The sequence below is a fragment of the Sapajus apella genome, unplaced genomic scaffold, assembly GCF_009761245.1.
Source record: "Sapajus apella isolate SASKATOON/1434 unplaced genomic scaffold, GSC_monkey_1.0 scaffold113, whole genome shotgun sequence".
NCBI classification, from domain to species: Eukaryota; Metazoa; Chordata; class Mammalia; order Primates; family Cebidae; genus Sapajus; species Sapajus apella.
The window spans coordinates 2,412,806-2,434,322 of NW_022437053.1; the positions used below are offsets into that span (position 1 = coordinate 2,412,806).

General features: G+C 38.6%; 1 non-coding gene across 1 annotated transcript; it reads right to left on the bottom strand.

Moving 5' to 3' along the window:
- Window positions 1-12,337: 12,337 nt before the first annotated feature.
- On the bottom strand, window positions 12,338-12,439 carry LOC116537755. The gene has a single exon (XR_004263311.1). It is a non-coding gene; the product is annotated as a U6 spliceosomal RNA (small nuclear RNA).
- Window positions 12,440-21,517: the final 9,078 nt, after the last annotated feature.

A 21,517-nucleotide genomic window follows, 5' to 3' on the forward strand; every position in this document is an offset into this window, starting at 1 on the left:
GAGTTAAGAACTTGATAGAGTCAAGGGTGACTTCAAGAACAGCTCAAAAAATAAAAGAAAAAATAAAAGAAAAAAACATAGCCTTAGGAGGCCCTAATGTCAGAAATGTAAATTGTGCTCCATGAAAGCCTTTTGCCCACGTTAGCTTTCTGACCCCAGAAGCATGCCTAGCTCAGGGCTGGTACAGGATGCTGATGATATTCTACATGATCATCCAAGGAGAGCCCACGATAGCTGAAGTTTGGGTCTGCCCTGTGTCATATTGTGCAGGTTTTTCTTTTTGTCCTTTTCATGACAAAGTTGATTACAATATGCTGGAAGGGACAGTTTTATTAGACATTTGCTATATTTTTCAATGTAGTAAGGCTTGAATGTTTGAAATTGAGATTCTTGATTAAAAGCCGATTTCAGGCCCATGAGTAAAAAGGCTGTGTTTCTGAGAACAAAGCTCTTCATGAGTCACTTGTGTTCATAGCAGCCCAGGGGGAGGATGGGGGGGCTTGCATCTGGGTCCTGGGAGGGCCCCTCTGGGAGCATGCGCACTCCTCTTGCTGCAGTGCGGGGTCTTTTGTGCTCCTGCGTCAGCACTGGGCACTGGGTGGTGGGGTGGGTGGTTTGGAGAAGAGCGGAGGAGGCTGTGCGTTTGTCTTTATCCCCTGGCTTCTCCCTCCCTTTCAATGACGCCATGATTATTAATAAACCGTTTCTCCCTTATCGCTGCAGATGTAAACACTTCACCAGAATTGCGCAGCTCTTGCGTGCGCTGTCCTATTGACGTAACTGGCGGGCTGGGATTTTGAGATGGGCTATGAGTATCCTAAATTTAGATGTAAAATAAAATTAAAATACCCTGATCATTTGGGAATTATGATGTGGAATAAAAGGTCAAGTGATGTTTCACCAAGACGTAATTAAAGGCTTAGGGGTGTGGGGGGATAAATCTGAGCACTGCTTCCTGTTGACCCTCCCTTGGTTAACCCTCTGAGACCCCGAGCCTTGTCAGCCTGGAGCGGTGGTGGGAGGCTGGACAACTACAGAAGTCTGCATGTTTACATTGGGCGTCAGTAAAGGGGAAAAAGCAAGTCTCCGTTTTGGAAATACTGGTGGTGGCAACCGAATGGAAGCTTTTGGGCTAGAGAATGTGAGCACAGGAGAATGAATCCTCTGCCTCTGTTCTGGGAGTAATATCTCTCAAATCACAAAATGCTCACGGGGCAAGACGGGCCTTCCTACAGTCATTGCTGTTGACTGTGAGTGCGGGGTTGGAAGGGTTGTGTGGTACTAGTCTGTGGGTTGTGACAAATGGGAAGTGTCATGTGTCCATTATGACACTTATCATGCAGGATCCTTTAACCGCCCTCAAAAAGAAATCGTCTGTGCTTCACCTACTCAACCCTCCATGTGCCCAAACCCTTGGCAACCATTAAGTCTCTATCATTTCCCCTCTTCCAGAATGTTGTATAAATTGGATTGTGCAGTATATAGTGTTTTCAGAGTGGCATCTTTCACTTAGGAATACACATTTAAACTTCCTCCATGTTTTTGCAGGCCTTCGTAGCCCATTTCATTTGATTGCTGAATAGTATTCCATTATGTGGATGTACCACAGTGCATCCGTTCACCTACTGAAGGACATCTTGGTTGCTGACAGTTTTTCTCGAGTAGGAGCAAAGCATATGTTACCATTCATGTGCAGAATTTGTGTGTGGACTTCAGTTTTCAAAACAGTTGGCTAAATACCTAGGAGTGTGATTGCTGGATCATATGGTAATACTATGTTTAGCTTTGTGAGATGCTGCCAAATTATCTTCTGAAGTGGCTGTGCCATTTTGCATCCATGCCAAAAATGAATGAGAGTCCCTGTTGCTCTGCATCCTCACATCAAATGGTATTGTCGTTTTTTTGGAATTTAGCCATTGCAATAAATGTACTAGTAACTTGTTTAAATTTGCACTTCCCTAATGACAAATGCTGTGTAGCATCTTTTCATGCTTTTATGTTCCAACTGCATATTTTGAGAAAGTGTCTGTTCAGTGTTTTGCCTATCTTTAACTTGATTTACAAGTGTCCTCCTTTATCCACCATCTTGCCTTCCACAATCCAAATATATTAAATGGAAAATTCCAGAAATAAACAATTCACAAGCTTTAAATTACACACCATTCTAAGTAGCATGATGAAATCTCAAGCCATCCGAATCTGTCCCACTCAGGAATTGAATTGTCCCTTTGCCCAACGTTTCCTTGCTGTCCATGTTACTTGCCCTTTAGCCACTTAGTTGTCATCTCAGTTAATCAGACCCACTGTCATAATATTGCAGTGTTTGTATTCAGTTGTCACTTATTTTACTTAATAAAGTAAACTCCCAATGGGTTCTCCTTGCCTGCTGCCCAGATAGAAGGGAACTGCAATAGAGACAGCAGATTTATCAAGATGGGAAATTTCAATATAGAAAGAGTTTAATTCAGGCAGACATGGCTAAACAGGAGACAGTTTTATTACTCAAATCAGTCTCCCCTAGAATTCAGAGACTGTAGTTTTTTAAGGATAATTTGGCAAGTAGCGGTAAGGGGGCAGCGAATGGGAAGTTCAGATTGGTCGGGTTGGAAAAGAAATCATAGAGGGTGGAACTGGGTTCCTTTTGCTGTCTTCTGTTTGTGGGTGGGATTGCAGAACTGGTTGAACCAGATTGCTGGTCTTGGCGGCACCAGCTAGTGAGATGCTATCCCTAGGAGCAACTGGGGAGGTTAGGATTCCTATGGCCTCTGGCTGCATGAATCCTAAACCATAATTTCTAATCTTGTGCCTAATTTGTTAGTTTTACAAAAGCAGTCTGGTCCCCTGGCAAGGAAAGGGTTTGTTTTAGGAAAGGGCTGTTATTGTATTTGTTTCAAAGTTACTCTATGAATGAATTCCTGCTAAAGTTAGCTTGGTGCATCCTCAAGAATGGTTGATATGATTTGGCTGTGCCTCCACCCATATCTCAGCTTGAATTGTATCTCTCAGAATTCCCACTTGTTGTGGGAGGGACCCAGGTGGAGGTAATTGAATCATGGGGGCTGGTCTTTCCTGTGCTATTCTCGTGATAGTGAATAAGTCTCACGAGATCTGAAGGGTTTGCCCGTGGTTTCTGCTTTTGCTTCTTCCTCATTTTCTCTTGCCACAACCATGTAAGAAGTGTCTTTCACCTCCCTCCATGACTCTGAGACCGCCCCAGCCATGTGGAACTTTAAGTCCAATTAAGCCTCTTTTTCTTCCCAGTCTTGGGTATGTCTTTATCAGCAGCATGAAAACAGACTAATATAGTAAATTGGTATCAGTACAGTGGAGCATTGCTCTAAAAATACCCAAAAATGTGAAAGTGACATTGGAACTGGGTAACAGGCAGAAGTTGGAACAGTTTGGAGGGCTCAGAAGAAGACAGGAAAATGTGGTGGAAAAGTTTGGAACTTCCTAAAGTCTTGTTGAATGGCTTGCCCAAAATACTGATAGTGATATGAACAATAAGGACCACGCTGAGGTGGTCTCTGATGGAGATGAGGAACTTGTTGGGAACTAGAGCAAATGTAACTCTTGTTATATTTTAGCAAAGACATTGGCAGCATTTTTTCCCTGCCCTAGAGGTTTGTGGAACTTAGAACTTGAGAGGGACGATTTAGGGTATCTGGCAGAAGAAATTTCTAAGCAGCAAAGCATTCAGGATGTGACTTGGGTGCTGTTAAGCAAAGCAGAGCATAAAAATTTGGAAAATCTGCAGCCCGACTATGTGACAGCAAAGGAAAACCCATTTTCTGGGAAGAAATTCAAGCTGGCTGCAGAAATTTGCATAAGTAGCAAGGAGCCTAATGTTAATCCCCAAGACCATGGGGAAAATGTCTCCAGGCCATGTCAGAGACTCTCATAGCAACCCCTCCCATCACAGGCCTGGAGGCCTAGGAGGAAAAACTGGTTTTGTGGGCTGGGCCCAGGGAAACCTAGGGACTTCCATGCTGTGTACAGCCTAGGGACTTGGTGCTCTGTGTCCCACTTACTCAAGCCATGGCTGAAAGGGGCCAACATACAGCTTAGGCTGTGGCTTCAGAGGGTGAAAGCCCCAAGCCTTGACAGATTCCACATGGTGTTGAGCCTGTGGGTACACAGAAGTCAAGAATTGAGGTTTGGGAACCTCTGCCTAGATTTCAGAAGATGTATGAAAACACCTGGATGCCCAGATAAAAGTTTGCTGCAGGGGTGAGGCCCTCATGAAAAACTTCTTCTAGGGCAGTGCAGAAGAGAAATGTGGGGTGGGAGCCCCCACACAGAGTTCCTACTGGGACATTGTCTAGGGGAGCTAAGAGAAGTGGACCACTGTTGTCCAGACCCCAGAATGGTATATCCACCGACAGTTTGCACAGAACACCTGAAAAAACTGCAGACACTCAATGCCAGCCTATGGAAGCAGCCATGAGGGAGGCTGTTTCCACTCTGCAAAGCCACAGGGGCAGAGCAGACCAAGACCATGGGAACCCACTTCTTGCATCAGCTGTGACCTAGATATAAGACCTGGAGTCAAAATAGAACACCGTGGAGCTTTCAGATTTGACTGTGCCTCTAGGTGTCAGACTTGAAACAAAGGCCTTGTAACTCCTTTGTGTTAGCCAATTTCTCCCATTTAGAGTAGCTGTATTTACCCAATACTGTACCCCTCCCCCCGCAATTGTATCATGGAAGCATCTAGCTTGCTTTTGATTTTACAGGCTCACAGGCAGAAGGGATTTGTATTGTCTCTGATGAGACTTTGGACTATGGACTTTCAGTTTAATGCTGAAATGAGTTAAGACTGGGGGACTGTTGGGAAGGCATGATTGGTTTTTAAATGTGAGGACATGAGACCCAAGGGTAGAAAGATATGGTTTGGCTGTGGTGTACCCACCCAAATATCACCTTGAATTGTATTTCCCACATCTTGTGCGAGGGAGCCAGGGGGAGGTAATTGAATCATGCGGGCTGGTCTTTCTCATGCTAGTCTCATGACGGTGAATAAGTCTCACGAGATCTGATGGGTTTATCAAGGGTTTCCACTTTTGCTTCTTCATTTTCCCTTGCCACCACCATGTAAGAAGTGCCTTTCTCCTCCCGTCATGATTCTGTGGCCTCCCCAGCCCTGTGGAACTGTAAGTCCAGTTAAGCCTCTTTTAAGTCCCAGTCTTGGGTATGTCTTTTTCAGCAGCATAAAAATTGACTAATACAACAGACAAGGGCAGTTTGGAGGTTAGAAGCAAGATAGAGTTGGTAGGTCCGATCTCCTTCACTGTTAACAATTTTCTCACTGTTACATTTTTTGCAAAAACGGTTTTAATAATGGCTCCAAGGCACAAGAGTAGTGATGTGGACAATTCTGATATGCCAAAGAGAAGCCTAAACTACTTCATTTGGGTAACAGGGTAATAGTTCTTGACTTAACAAGGAAAGAAAAAAAAATCATGTGCTGAGGTTGCTAACATCTACAGTAAGGACAAATCTTTAATTCGTGAAATTATGAAGAAAAAAAGAAAGACATTCTACACAGTATTTATATATATAGGGTTTGGTACTTTCTGCAGTTTCAGGCAACCACTGGTGGCATTAGAACATATTCCATTTAGGTTCATATTTTGGCATATGAATATCCAGCTGTCCCAACACCATCTGTTCAAACAAACAAACAAACAACAACAACAACAAAAATCCACTGGTCTTTCTCCTTTGGATTGCCTGTGCGCCTTTGTCAAAAATCAATTGACTGTATTTGTGAGAGTCTCTTTCTGGGCTCTCCAGTCTGTTCTGTTGATCTATGTCTATTTTTTTTCAACAATACCACACTGTCTGGATTGCTGTATCTTCTTGCTAAGTTGTAGATATGGTAGTATGAGTCTTCTGATTTTTTTCTTCCTCAGTATTGTGTTGGCTATTTTAGATCCTTTGAGATATTAGAGGAATTTTAGAATCCATTGTTAATATCTACAATATGGCTTCTTGGGATTTTGATTGGGATTTCACTGAGTCTGTAGGTCCAGTAAGGAAGAATCCATATTTCAGCAATACTGAGTCCATTAGCCCATGAATAGTGACTGTCTTTCCCTTTAGTTAGATCTTGATGTCTTTCTTTAGTGTTTTGTAGTTTTATGCATAGAGATCCTCTAAGCATATGTATCTAAGCACTTCATTTTTGTGTGCTATTGTAAATGCTGTTTTTTTTAATATTTCAAGTTCCAGTAGATAATCTTTTACTTACAGGAAAGCACCTGTATCCTGTGATCTTGTTATATTTTTTATTAGTTCCAAGAACTTTATTGTAAATGCTTAGAATATTTCTAAATAGAAAATTATTTCTCCTCTTTAGTTTAGGGATCAGTAGGGGGAGAAGAAGAAAATCATGTCATTTGTGAATAAAGATATCTTTCTTTGTGTACCATTTTTTTTCTTACTACATTAGTCAGGACTTTCAGTACATTGTCAATTAAGAGTTATAAAAGAGGACATCTAGTCCTTGTTCCTGATAATAGTAAGAATGCATTTAGTCTCTCACCACTGTAATGTTACCTATTTTCCCATATATACCCTTTATTAAGCTAAAGAAGCTCCCGTTTATTCCTATTTTTTGAGTTTTTATTTGAATGATAGATAATTATTTTTAAATGAATTTTTTGCTTCAATTTATATGGTAATATTTTTTCTTCTTTTTCGGTCTATGAATATGATGCATTACCTAAACCAATTCACAAAATTTGAATGTCTGGCATTTCTGGCACTAATCTCCCTGACAATAATATACTGTCTTTTTACTGGATATTGGTGGATGATATTATGCTAAAGATATTTTGAAATATATTTGTCTTTAGTTTTCTTTTCTTGTAATATATTTGTCTGATTTTGGTATTAGGGTAATGCTGGTCTCATCAAATGAGCTGATAAGTTCTCCCACTGTGCTATCTTGAGAAATATATTGTGAAAATGGGGAACTATTTATTACTTAAAGAATTCACAACTGAAACCATCTATTTCTTGTGCTCTCTTTATTAAAAAGGTTTTAATTATTAAGACAAATTTTTTTATATGGAGTCTTGGTCTGTCACCAGACTGGAGTTCAGTCGAGAGATCTCGGCTCACTCCGCCTCCGAGGTGCAAGCAATTCCCCTGCCTCAGTCTCCCGAGTAGCTGGGCTTACAGGCATGCACCACCATGCCTGACTAATTTTTTTTTCTTTTTTCTCTCTCTCTCTCTTTTTTTTTAAATATTTTAGTAGAGATGGGGTTTCACCATGTTGGCCAGGATAGTCTCGATCTCCTAACTTCATGATCCGCCGGCCTCAGCCTCCCAAAGTGCTGGGATTACAGGCATGAGCCACTGCACCAGGCTGACAATTTTTAACACATGTAGGGTTACTCAGGTTAATACATTTTTCCTTGTGTGAGTTTTGGTACTTGTGATTTTTAAGTAATTTATTTTATATAAGTTACCACATTTGTGGACATAGAATTTTCCACAGTATGCCCTTAGCATCCTGTTAATACTCACAAGATCATTAGTGACTTCTCTTTCATTTCTGATGTTGGTTATTTGTTTATTCCTTTTATTGGCTCTCCTACCTAGATATTTTCAAATAACCATATTTTGGGTTGTTTTTCACTGTAATTCTTATCCTTGTTCTTTTATAGGTAAGATTTTTTCCCCCTCTGCCTTTTTAAAAAAAAGATTCTGTATTTTTCTTTGATTTTCTGAAGTTTGAATAGGTGTGTGTGTGCTTGTGTGTATGTGTGTTTTAAGTGTTTATCTTATTTGGTGCTTTTGAGCTCCTTGAATCTGTGGGAATTAGGGGAGGAATCCTTCATTAATTTTGGAAGTTCCTGGCTATTATTATTTCAAATATTTACTGTGCTTCATCCTTTTTTTTTAAATCTTTCCAGTATCCCAATTACGAGTATTTATATCTTTTAATACTATCAGACGGTTCTTGAATGTTCTTTCTGGTTTTGGATTTCATTTTCATTCTTTTTTTTTCCTCTTTGCATTTCACTTGAAGGTTTCTTTTTTTTCCCCAACTTTTGTTTTAGGTTGAGAGGATACATGTGCAGGTTTGTTACATGGGTAAATTGCACATCACTGAGGTTTGGGATATGAATGATCCTGTCACTCCAGTAGTGAGCATGGTAACCTGATAATGTATTTTTTCAGCCCTTGCCCCCTTGTCACCCTTCCCCGTTAATAGTCTCCAGTGTCTATTGTTTCTGTTTTTCTGTCCATGTGTACTCAATGTTTAGCTACCACTTATAAGTGAGAACACATGGTATTTGGTTTTCCCTTCTTGTGCTAATTTTCTTAGGATAATGGCCTCCAGCTCTACCCATGCTGTTGCAAAGGATGTAAGTTAATTCTTTTTTATGGCTGCATATGTATCATGGTGTATATGTGCTACATTTCCTTTACCCAGTCCACCATCGATGGGCATCTAGGTTGATTCCATCTCTTTGGTATTGTGAATAGTGCTGTGATGAACATACAAGCACATATGTCTTTTTGGTGAAATGATTTATTTTTGGGGGAGTATATACCCAGTAATGGAATTACTGAGTCATTCTATTTTAAGTTCTTTGAGACATTTCCACATTGCTTTCCACAGTGGCTGACCTAATATACACTCCCATCAATAGTGTATAAGTATACCACTTTCTCTGCAACCTCCAAGCATGTGGGGTTTTTTTGACTTTTTAATAATAGCCATTCTAACCAATGTTAGATGATATCTCATGGTGATATTGATTTCATTTCTCTAATGATTAGTCATGTTGAGCATTTTTTCATATGTTTGTTGGCCATTTGTATGTTTTCTTTTAAGAAGTGTTCATTTTCTTTGCTCATTTTAATGGGTTTCCTTTTTGCTTATTGATTTAAGTTCATTATAGATTCTGGATATTAGACTTCTGTCGGATGCATATGTTTTCAATATTTTTTCTCGTTCTTGTAGGTTGTCTGTTTACTCTGTTGATAGTTTCTTTCACTGAGCAGAAGCTCTTTTGTTTATTTAGGTGCTACTTGTCAACTTTTATTTTTGTTGCAATTGCTTTTGGGGATTTAGACATAAATTATTTGCCAAGGACTATGTCCAGAATGGTATTTGTACGTTTTCTTTTAGGGTTTTCATAGTTATAGATCTTGTATTTTAGTATGTAATCCATCTTGAGTTGATTTTTGTATATAGTGAAAGCATAGGGTCCAGTTTTGATCTTTTGTATAGAGCTAGCCAGTGAGCCCAGCACTATGTTATTAAATAGTGAATCCTCTCCCCATTGCTTATTATTGTTGACTTTGTTGAAGATCAGATGATAATGATTACAGATGATTAGGTGTGTAGCTTTATTCCTGGGTTCTCTATCCAGTTCCATTGGTCTATATATCACTTTTTGTACCTGTAATATGTTGTTTTGATTACTGTAGCCTTACAGCATAGTTTGAAGTATGACCATGTGATGCCTCCACCTTTGTTATTATTGTTAAGGGCTTCTTTGGTTATTTGGGCTCTTTTTTGGTTACATGTGAATTTTAGAATACTTTTTGATATTGTTTGACTCTGTGTCCACACCCAAATAGCTTGTAACTCCCATAAGTCCCATGTGTTGTAGGAGGGAGCTGGTGGGGGATGACTGAATTATGGGGATGGCTCTTTCCTGTGCCATTCTCATGATAGTGAGATCTGTTGATTTTAAAAGCAGGAGTTGCCCTGTACAAGCTCTCTTTTTGCCTGCTGCCATCCACATAAGATGTGACTTTCTCCTCCTTGACTTCTGCCATGATTGTGAGGCTCCCTAGCCATGTGGAACTGTAAGTCCAGTAAATCTCTTTCTTTTATAGATTGCCCAGTCTTAGGTATTTATTTATCAGTAGCAGGAAAACAAACTAATACACTTTTTTTTTCTATTTCTGTAAAAATGATGTTGATAGTTTGTTAGGAATAGCATTGACTCTGTAGATTGCTTTGGGACATATGGCCATGTTAAAGACACTAATTCATCTGAACTGTGAGTGTCGAATGTTTTTCATTTGTTTGTGTCATATATGATTTTTTTCAGCAGTGTTTTGTAGTTGTCCTTGTAGATATCCTTTACCTCCTTGGTTAGATATACTCCAAAGTATTTTGTTTGTGTGTGGCTATTGTAAATGGGATTGAATTCTTAAATTGGCTTTCATTTGAATGTTATTGGTATACAGAAATACTACTTGTTTTTGTATATTTATTTTGTATCCTTAAATTTTACTGAAGTTGCTTATCAGCTCTAGGAGACTTTTGGGGGAGTCTTTAGGGTTTTCTAGGTATAGAATCCTATTACCAACAAAGAGAGATAGTTTGGCTTCCTCTCTTTCTATTTGGATGCCTTTTATTTATTTCTCTTGCCTGGTTGCTCTGGCCAGGACTTCCAGTACTATGTCGAATAGGAGTGGTGAGAGTGGGCGTCCTTATTATCTTGTTCCAGTTCTCAAGGTTAATGCTTCCAGCTTTTGCCCATTCAATATGATGTTGGCTGTGGGTTTGCCTTGGATGGCAGTAATTATTTTGAGGTATGTCTCTTTGATGTCTAGTTTTTTGAGGGTTTTTTATCATGGAAGGAGACTAGTTTTATTGAAAATTTTTTCTGTCTATTGAGATGATCACATTTTTAAAAAATTCTGTTTATGTGGTGAATCACATTTATTGATTTGTACATGTTGAACAAGCCCTGTATCTGAGAAATAAAGCCAATTTGATCTTGGTGAATTAACTTTTTTCTGTGCTGCTGGATTGATTTTGCCACTATTTTGTTGGATATTTTTGCATCTATCTCCATCAGGGATATTGGCCTGTAGTTTTCTTTTGTTGTTGTTGTTTCTTTGCCAGATTTTGGTATCAGAGTGATGCTGGCTTCATAGAATGATTTAGGGAGAAGTCCCTCTTCCTCAGTTTTTTGGAATAGTTTCAGTAGGAGTGGTATTAATTATTCTTTCTATGTCTAGTAAACTTTGGCTATGAACCCATTTGGTCCAGGGCTTTTCTTTGCTGATGTGTTTTGAATTACTGGTACAGTTTCAGAACTCATTATTGATATGTTCGAGGTTTCAGTTTCTTTGTGATTCTGTCTTGGGAAGTTGCGTGTTTCCAAGAATTTATCTATTTTTCTGTAGGTTTTCTAGTTTGTGTACATAGACGTATTCATAATAGCTGCAGATGATTTTTTTCTATTGCTGTGGAATCTGGTGTAATGTTACCTCTGTTGTTTCTGATTGTGCTTATTTGATCTTCTCCATTTTTTTTTCTTTGTTAATCTTGCTAGTGGTCTATTTATCTTGTTTATCCTTTCAAAGAACAAGCTTTTGGTTTTCTTGATCCTTTGTATGGGTTTTTGGGTCTTGATTTCATTCAGTTCTGCTCTGATTACTTTTTTTTTATATATATTAACTTTGGGGTTAGCTTGTTACCTTTTTTTAGTTCCTCTAGGTGCAATGTTAGATTGTTAATTTCAGATCTTTCTAACTTTTTGATTTAGGCATTTAGCATTATAAACTTTTCCTCTTAACACTACTTTGGATGCATCTCAGAGATTTCGCTATGTTGTGTTTTGTTTTCATTTATGTTAAAGAATTTTTAAGTTTTGGCCTTAATTTTCTTGTTTACTCAAAAGTCATTCAGTAGCAAGTTATTTAATTTCCATGTAATTGTGTGGTTTTGAGAGATATTCTTGGTACTGATTTATATTTTTATTTTACTGTGATCTGAAAGTACCGTTAGTATGATTTCAGTTTTTAAAAAACTTACTTACACTTGCTTTATGGCTGAGCACATGGTCAATATTAGAGTATGTTCCATGTACAGATGAGAAGAATGTATATTCTGTGGCTGATGGGTGGAGTGTTCTGTAGCTGTTTATTGGTTTATAGGTCCAATTGGCTGTGTCAAATTTAAGTTCAGAATTTCTTTGTTAGTTTCTACCTCAATAATCCATCTAATACTGGCAGTGGGGTGTTGAAGTCCTCTACTATTATTGTATGGTGGTCTAGGCCTTTTTTTAATGTCTAGAAGTACTTGTTTTATGAATCTGGGTGCTTCAATGTTGGGTGCATATATATTTAAGATAGTTAAGTCATCTTGTTGAGTTGAACCCTTTATTATACAGTGCCTTTCTTTGTCCTTTTTTATTGTTGTTGGTTTAAAAAAAATTATCTGACATGATAATACTGACCCTGCTCTTTTTTGCTGTTTGTATTATTGATCTTTACTTTGACTCTATGAATATTTTTGTGTGTAAAATGGATATCTGGAAAACAGACGTCTTATTTTTTATCCAACTTGAAAAATATGGAATGCTTCCCAAATTTGCTTGACACCTTTGTGAAGGGGCCATGCTACCCTTCTGTGTACCTTCCAATTTTAGTGTATATTCTGCTAAAGCAAGCACCAATTGTAAGGTTTCTATTTACTTATCTAGTTCACTGATTCATTCCTCAGCTATGTCAAAAGTCTATCAAAGAGATACTTTTTTAACTTTCTGTTATGGTGTTTGGTATTTCTCACTTTTTTTTTTTTTTAAGATTTTTATCTCTGCTTCCATTACCATCTGTTTTTGAATGTTGTCTACTTTTTTTGTTAGGGACATTAACATATTAACCATAGCTGTCTTAAATTCTCTGATGATTTAAACATCTTTGTCATATCATATAGTCTGAGTTTGACTATTGAATTGTTTATGTAGTCTGTGTTTTTCGTTTTGTTTGGGCATGAACTTTCTTCACTTAAAGCTAAACATATTATATCAGCCAATGGTAACTGAGGTAACTAGGATTTTAAATGTGAGGATTTGTGTTCACCTGGCCAGGAATTGTGATTTGTTTAATATTTGTTGAAGCTAAAAGTACCAAAGACTTCAAAAATTTTGGTAGCCTTGTTTTTGTCTCCCCTTTTATTTTCAGAGATTTCCTTCCTGTGTTCTACCACTTAGAGCTATTTTGTATCTTGCAGCTGTTTCAGCTGTAATTTATTTTATTATCTTTGGGCTGCCTTTGTGTGATCATAAGGTCTGAAGAAGAGGGTAACGTTGTAAAATATTCTGAGCAAATCTCAGGATTTTTTTATTTCCCTGCATTTAAGGCTGTGTCCCTCATAAAAGGTTTCTAACTCTCTTCTGGTAAGATAGGTTTCTCCTCTACGCCTGATTTCTATTCCCCTTACTGGCTGCAACACTCTGAATTTCTTTCCTTGAATCGCATATTGTCTGTGGTTTTTGTTTTGTTTTGCTTTTCCTTTAGGTGAAACAGAAAGGATGAAGTGTAGGTTTTTCTGGTTATGTTTCACAACAGTTGCATTCCTCTTCCCGAACAGAGCTGAGTGTGGGTCTCTCTGAGATACTCTGAGAACCTGCTGGAGTTTTTGAAGGGAAGTGTTTTGGTTTGCTTCAAGTCTTATTTCTGCCCTAATTTCAACAATGTTTGTCTGGTAAATAAGCAAAAATGATATACTAAAGTATTTTTTTAATACATCAACTTAAAATAGGCAAATAAAATCCCATTATTTTTGCTTTTTCCAGTTCACTCTGTATACAATACATAATCTGCAATGGCGTTGGGACCTAAATGTGAAAGCTAAAACAATTAACCTTCTAGCAGAAATTAAAAGTAGACTATCTATGACTTTGGGGTACAAATATATTTATTAAATAACATTGTAAAGCAGCAATTATTTTTAAAAGATTGATAATTTGGACTTTGTTAAAAGTAAAAACTTTATCCCACAAAGGATTGTAGGCAGAACTTCAAATCAGTAAGAAAAAGGCAGGCAATCATATTTAAAATGGCCAAAAGACTTAATCAGAAACTTAAAAATGATCATGTTAAAATGGCCCACAAACATGAAAAAATTATCAATGCTATTACTCATCATGGAAAGGTAAAATTAGACTGTGAAATATTGATATATACCCACCTGAATCACTAAACTGAAAGGGATTGATAATGCCAGTTATGAAGGAAATTGGACTCTCATATACTGCTGGTGGGAGTGAAAGTGGTACAACTGCTTTGGGAAAATGTTTAGTAGTATCTGCTAAACATAGATATATCAAATGACTCAAAAAATTCTATCCTGAGAATATACCAAGAGAAACAATTATTTATGTTCACCAGAATATACTTAACAGCAATGTTATAGCTTCATTCATAACAGCTAAAAGTTGGAAATTATTCTGCTATGTGTCAGAAGTACAAGGGGACAATACATAGTGCTGTAGCCACACAATGTAATACACAGCAATGAAAATGAAAAACAAAACCATAAATATGTGTAATAGTGTGTATTAATCTCATAGACATAAAGTGGATTGCATTGATGGAAAGTTCAAAAACATTCAAAACAAATATATGGTGATAAAGTTAGAATAATGATTAACTCTACAAGGCCACTAGACTAGGCACTGAGGAACCTTCCCAAGCATTGAAAATACTCTATTGAAGTGGCTGATTACATAGGTGTACACTTGAGTAAACTTTATCAAGCTGTATATTTAAGATTTGCATATCTACCAAATAAAATTCATATTTTCATTTTAAAGAGAAATTAACATTAACATTTGAGATTGGGGCTCTTGGGTTGTCAGGCCCATCTCTGTTTGTGAAAACAAGCAGGTGGAGAACAGCCTGTGTATCACCATGTGGGAAGAAGCAATCAGTAGTTTCTCTGTGTCCAGAAGTCTGTGTGAAAGGCTGTCTTCTAATCTTGCTGTACCGAGGCGACTTCTTTTCACCCATCCTCTGCAAATCAGTTGAGAGTGGCAGTGATAATGTGCTTGCCAATTCTCGCCTGTGCTCCCTCTCTCTAAGCTCGTGGGTGTTAACATGACATGTGTGAAGTGTCACCAAAGAAACGATCATAAACATTACTTCCGACAAATGGTGCCCTCCTGCCAGAAAAACAAATGTAACTTTGGGGTGGCATAATTTGGTATGTGTTGTGGGGGTTCTAATATGGCACAGAATAAATCCCAGATATTTTGTGAACTATGAGTCAGAATCAATGAGTAGTTATTGTAATTTAAGAAATGGTACTTTAAAATCTGAGGGAATAAGGAGGAAATTTTGACTGAAGGGAGAAACAAAAGGGAAAAAACTGAGCTCTTCTACCAGCCCCATTCCTCATTTTCATCTTCTGATGCTCCATTCTGAAGGTGACACCCAGGCCGTGTTTTATGAGACCATCTGATATATACCCAAATGTTCGCATTAGCTGATCTTAGAAAAGAGAGTTTTGCCTGCCGTGGAGATGTGACAGCGCTGAACTGGAAAGTGAATTTTCTTCGTGTGTGGGAAGGCTTTATTGGCCCTGCATCCTCCTCTTAGATGCATGGAGGGCATGAGAGTAAGACTGGAGTAGAAACAGGAACATGATGGCTGTTGGCACACAGCAGACAAGGATGCCAGCAATGCTTTCTCTTCTTGCCTGTCCTTTCTCCTCATAAGCTGTCACTGTGGATATAGACCAAGCTATGTTCCCTGTAAATAGCCCCAATCCCTGCAATGCCCTGTCCCATAGGTGAGCCATGGGATAGTATACATAATCAAAATCAAGTCAGTGAGCAAACTCAGATAATATGTGATAGTGACAGGAAGTGAAGGGAAATGGGAGTTTGACAAATGGGTATGTATTAAACTGAAGGAGCTCATCTAAAGAAGACACAGCTTGATCCCCAAATAGGAAGGATGCCCACGCCATCCACATTCTTCACTGAACATGGCTGAGTCCCAGATGGTTTCTCTGTGTATGGGGCCCGCCTTCAGAGGGAGAGAATCAATGTGAGCTCTCTAATGTAACAGAATGCTCTAATTGGATTAAGCACATTCTGAGTAAAGGCTGGCATCAGACCTGCTGAGGCACCAACTGTGTTTCGGAGAGTTAAGCTGAAGAGGGTTGGTAGAGGGAGGGTCTGGAGGATACCAGGAGGATGAGCATGTGGTATGCATCAGAGAGTCTCTCTGAGCCACAGCTGTGCCTTCCTTTGACCTGTACAGGATAAGAAGAAAAGGGATCGGTGCTGCATGTTCATTTTTCTCCTTTTCTTTTTGAGGTCATGTTTATTGGTGGGAGGCTTCCACTTCTCAGAGACGGACTCCAAAGTGTGACTGCAGATTAATTTACTCCATCAACCTTCACACAGTCATCCACATACAAAACATAAAGCTTAGATATAGGATAAAAGAACCCACCTTGATCATCTATGAGATATGATATGGGCCGTAAGGCAGCTACACTTCCATACAGGTTGCTTCAAGGTTGAGGAGCACTGTGTGGAAGTCTATTCTCCAAGAGTGAAGTTCTATTTTTCATTATCCTTCACACATGCACTGACTTAATGCTTCCACAATGTGTGACCACTCTCCCATAGTGGCTGTTGTCCTCTCCCTGTGCCTCCCCACATCACTCAGACTCCGCACCCCACTGGCCCCCAACAGCTGCATTCTGTCGTCATAACTCTCTGGCTCTAATACCCCATGTGGGGCCTCCCCCCTCATGGGGAAAATCACACAGAATTTCTCACTACCCAATGTTTCCCCTCGTGTGATCTGGACAGAGAGAGGTCAGGATATCTGAAACTTGGACTATGTGACAAAATGAGGTGTTAATATTTAAAATCTGAGAAAAGACCTGTTTTTCTCAGGTGTTTCTCTTGAAAACCAAGCCATGATTCCCTGAAGAATAGGACTTATAGCAGACATATTCGTCAACTTTAATAAGTTGTATTGCATTGACTTGCAATCATGAACACTTATTTCTTATTCATGTATAAAATGACAATGGTTGACTATAGCTTTGTTTCATGTATCTTTTGGGATCTAGGAGCCAAATGCACCACATTCTTACAGCAGAAGGAAAAGTAATCCACATCTTTGGATGCATAGCTTCAAGCATCTACTTGGATGTGGCAACTACCACTTTAGCTCACATTCCAAAGGCAGTTTTAGGCCCAAGCACAATGTGTATGGGACATAAAGTATATCCTTTTTACAGGGAAGGGCAAGAGAACAATCAAAAACAACAATGGAATCAACCAGAGTAAAACTCTGTTTACAAATATTGCTTCATTTCCCTTAAGTATGCAGAATTCACTCCCTCCTCTAAGTGCAGCCGCCACTGTGTCATCTAATCACACCATCAGACTTCAAGTCTTGGATCTCATATGGCACTTTAACTTCAGTGTATAGGTTCCTTGTTATCTAGAGATTTAAAAGATATGTTGGTTGCCCCACACACAATCCACATGCAATATTGGGGCAGGGTAATCTTGATAAATACTCTGATTCAGAAAGGGGAGGGAGGGCAGCACTTAGCCATCAGTGCTTAACAAAAATTCTGAAATCTCTTTGGACAAACATTGTGAAGACCCCCAGGTAGTTGTTAGACAAAATTATTTCAACCATCCCAGTCTTGCCACCTTGGAGCAGGTCTCTAGTTGATCATGCTCTGAGAGTCTTGGCTCCACACCCTGGGGGGTCCATCCTTCTTCATCTACTTCCTTGGCTACACGAGAACTGGGCATGAAAGAATATTCTTTCTTTGGGAGAAGAAGAGAATATCGTTGGCTCAAAGGTCATTTTACTTCTCAAACAGCTACAGGCTATTTTGGCAGCACAACTCTCTCAAAGCCTAATTAGTTTATATTCTGCAAAATTCCAGTGTGCTGACAGTCGTATCCACAATTCTTTTAAAGACGTGTTCTGCTTTAGCTTGAAGTAAGATGAGGTAAATTGAGGTAACTTGAGGTAGCAGACTTACAAAAAAGAGTCCCACCCTTTGGCTCTTTTTGTTCTCTGAGACATTCTGTATAACTAAAAGTGTTAACTCGATTTCCCTTCATTCGATTCAGAGGTCATAACAAAAGGCATCAGGCCAAGTCCATGATTTGGTCTTTACCATAACACTGAGTTTTGATCCTTGTTACTCAATTTCAGCTTGCATCATTTGGAGAGAATAGTCACTTCCATCTTTTGGCCTTGCTGGCCAACACACAATTTATTATCTGAAATTATCTTGTTCTTGTAATCCCTTTTCTAAAGTAACCAACAACAGCTAAAACATGCTTGTTGCCTTCAGTTTCCCAAACTCTTTGTCTAAATTCATAAGCTCATTCCAACTTATCATATACCCGTTGTAGCAAAACGCCTTATCAATAAAAACACGAGTTACTCTTATTTTCCAGGAGCAAATAAAAACTTTGTAACTGTCTGTCTCCTGGACTGGAGATAAATGCTTTAGCTTTTCAATCTGGTGACACCCCAAAACTGGTACTGATTTCTTTATTCATTAGTTTTCACTAGATTATTGCTATGGTAAGAAATTACCCCTAAATCTCAAATACTCATAATTAACTAATTTCTTGTTTATATACATGTTACCTGTGGGCCTAGTGGGGATCATTTACAGTTTCTTACATGTCTTTTGGGTTCTGGGATCCAGGTAGAAAGATGGGCCATCCTGTGACAGCAGGAACAGAAGCAATCACAGAAGTACATGATGGCTCTTAGGCTTATGCTTAGGTGTGACATTCATAATTTCTTCTCACATTCCATTGTCTAAAGCATAGCACATGCCTATGCATTGGATGGGGCAAGAAAATCTTCTGATAAGAAAGTGGGAGTCAATTACCTGTACCAATAATGCAATCTACTGCCACACTGCCGCATGACAAGGAGATGAGGAAGTGCCCCTATCTTGAGATAAATACATTGTGTAATAAATATATTTTTTGTACCTGTGTTTTCCACTTGTTTTTTTTTTTTTTTTTTTGTCTTTTTTTTTTTAATTCCAGAGCTAAATAGGAGATACAGGGCTAGAGATACATGGGAAGAGGGAGGGAACCTCTCCTTGCCTTTTTCTCTCCTTGCTGGAACCAGTGTATCTGAATAGACCCTTTTCTATCCTATTGCTATGGAGGCAGAACAAAACATGGCTCAACATTTGCTCACTGTTACCAGCTGTTTCTCTGTTGACATGCACTGTAGCCACTGGGCTTTGAAATGGATTAAGGCAATTCCTGATGAAGGTGCCTCTAGTTGTATAAGAATATTCTGACAATCAGTGATTTTAAACAATTCATAAAATGTGAAATTAAATAAGAAGTAATTGAATGGGTGAGAAAAATAAAGCACCTTCTCATGAACAAAAGAGCTGTGCCTTATGAAAAGCATTTCTGGCCATGTAGTGTAAGCTGTTTTCTGTGAATCTCCAACCTCATCCTCTGTGCTCATTCCTAGAAGCATTTCCTGGCTTCAGAAGGGGCACAGCTGCTGAGGACATGCTATGTGATTCACACTGTTACAAGCCAGAACATGTAAAACAGGGGCCAGGTTTTTTTTAAGTGGTTCTTTAGTGTAAACAGTATACAGGTCTTGTTGTCCATATTTGGCTACTGACTACAAAGTCTGGGAGCAAGCACATGGGAGGATGCGGGTGGGTAACCGGGGAAAGCCTGTGTCTTTGATGGGGTCTGCACAGATTTTGCTTGGTAAGAACGTTCTTTCTGGCCGGGCACGGTGGCTCAAGCCTGTAATCCCAGCACTGTGGGAGGCCGAGGCGGGTGGATCACGAGGTCAAGAGATCGAGACCATCCTGGTCAACATGGTGAAACCCCGCCTCTACTAAAAATACAAAAAATTAGCTGGGCATGGTGGCGCGTGCCTGTAATCCCAGCTACTCAGGAGGCTGAGGCAGGAGAATTGCTTGAACCCAGGAGGCGGAGGTTGCGGTGAGCCGAGATCGCGCCATTGCACTCCAGCCTGGGTAACAAGAGCAAAACTCCGTCTCATTATCTGACGCCGTAAAAAAAAAAAAAAAGAACATTCTTTCTGTCTACAGTCAATCTTGACTCTCTCCAGAAAGATAGGCAGGATTGTCTCCAGGACAGTGTTAGCTGGTTATTTTCTCTGAGCCTGAAATCATTTTTGTAAAGGTTACTTTAACCAGGCAATTTGGAGAAAACTTTTATACCTTGAATTAACCCATTTATTTATAATTTTGCTGTACACTAGAAAAACGATGAGCACATTGCTCTTGGCATTCATCCATATGCCACAGTCTATTTCTCAGTGGTATCGGTCTCAAATACCATTCACTGGTATTTTTATGAAAGTGAAATTTAATGTCATTTTCCCATAAAATTATCTTGAATATTATTAATAGTTGTGCTTTACGGTTAATGTTTTCTAAATGACTGACAGCTTAAATTGGCACTTTATTGTATATCATATTATTTTTAACTGGCAAGCTAATTTCTCTACAGGTATTGAGGAAGTTGGTAAGCTGATATTCCCATTTGTAATTTTAAATAACATCTTTGCTTAAAAAGGGAAAATGATTATAAATAGTGATGAAAATATGAAAAGGTTTTGAAGGTAATGCATAAAATACTCAAATTATAAAATAAAAATATAGTTCCTAAAATTAAGAACTTCATGTATAACAGCTTGACTGAATAATAAATAGATCAATTGCTAATATATTAATTACAGAGAAATTATTGAAAATCTATATTTGAGACATTTAGAAAACAGTAAAGATTTGAACATATTTGGAATTAGAATATGAAAAGTAGAAGAAATAGAGATAAATGGGACCAAAACAGGATCTGAAAAAATAATGCCCAAGAATTTTCCAAGGTTGATGAAGACCTTAATCAATTAAATTCTGGAGCCTTAAGGTTTCATGGAGCTTACCTTGCTAGATTTTGGACTTGATTAGGACCTATTCACCCTTTCCTTCTTTTGTTACTACTTTGCAAAATGGGAGTGACTATCCTATACCTGCCTGACCATTGAATTTTGTATAACTTACTCAATTACACAGGTTAATAGCTGAAGAAGACTTCTGCCTTAGGATGAATTTTACCTCAAGTGTTGCCTATATCCAGTTTAGATATTTAGATGAGACTTTAGACTTTAAAGTTGACACTGTAATGCATTAAGACTTTCAGAACTGTTGGGATGAAATGAATGTATTTTTCATGTGAGATTGACATCAATTTTGGGGGCAGGTCAGGGGCGGAAGACATTAGACTGAATATGTCTACCTTAAAATTTGTATGTTGAAAATTCTAGAATTTATATAGAAATATAAAGACTGAAGAAGAACCAAAGGAATTTGAAGAAAAAGCACAAAGTTGGATAGCTTACACTACCAGATATAAAGGCTTGATTCAATGTTGTATGTGGTGCAGTAGTGGTACAAGATCATTGGAGCAGAGTACAAACACAGGTCCACACATATATGGCCACCTGAGTTGTGACTCGTATCTTGTAAAGCAGAGGAGAAATAATGGTCTTTCCAAAAATATGCCTAGATACTGTTCACAATAACAAAAACTTGGAACCAACCCAAATGCCCATCAATGATAGACTGGTCAAAGAAACTGTGGCACATATACACCATGGAATACTGTGCAGCCATAAAAAAAGGATGAGTTCAAGTCCTTTGCAGGGAAATGGATAAAGCTGG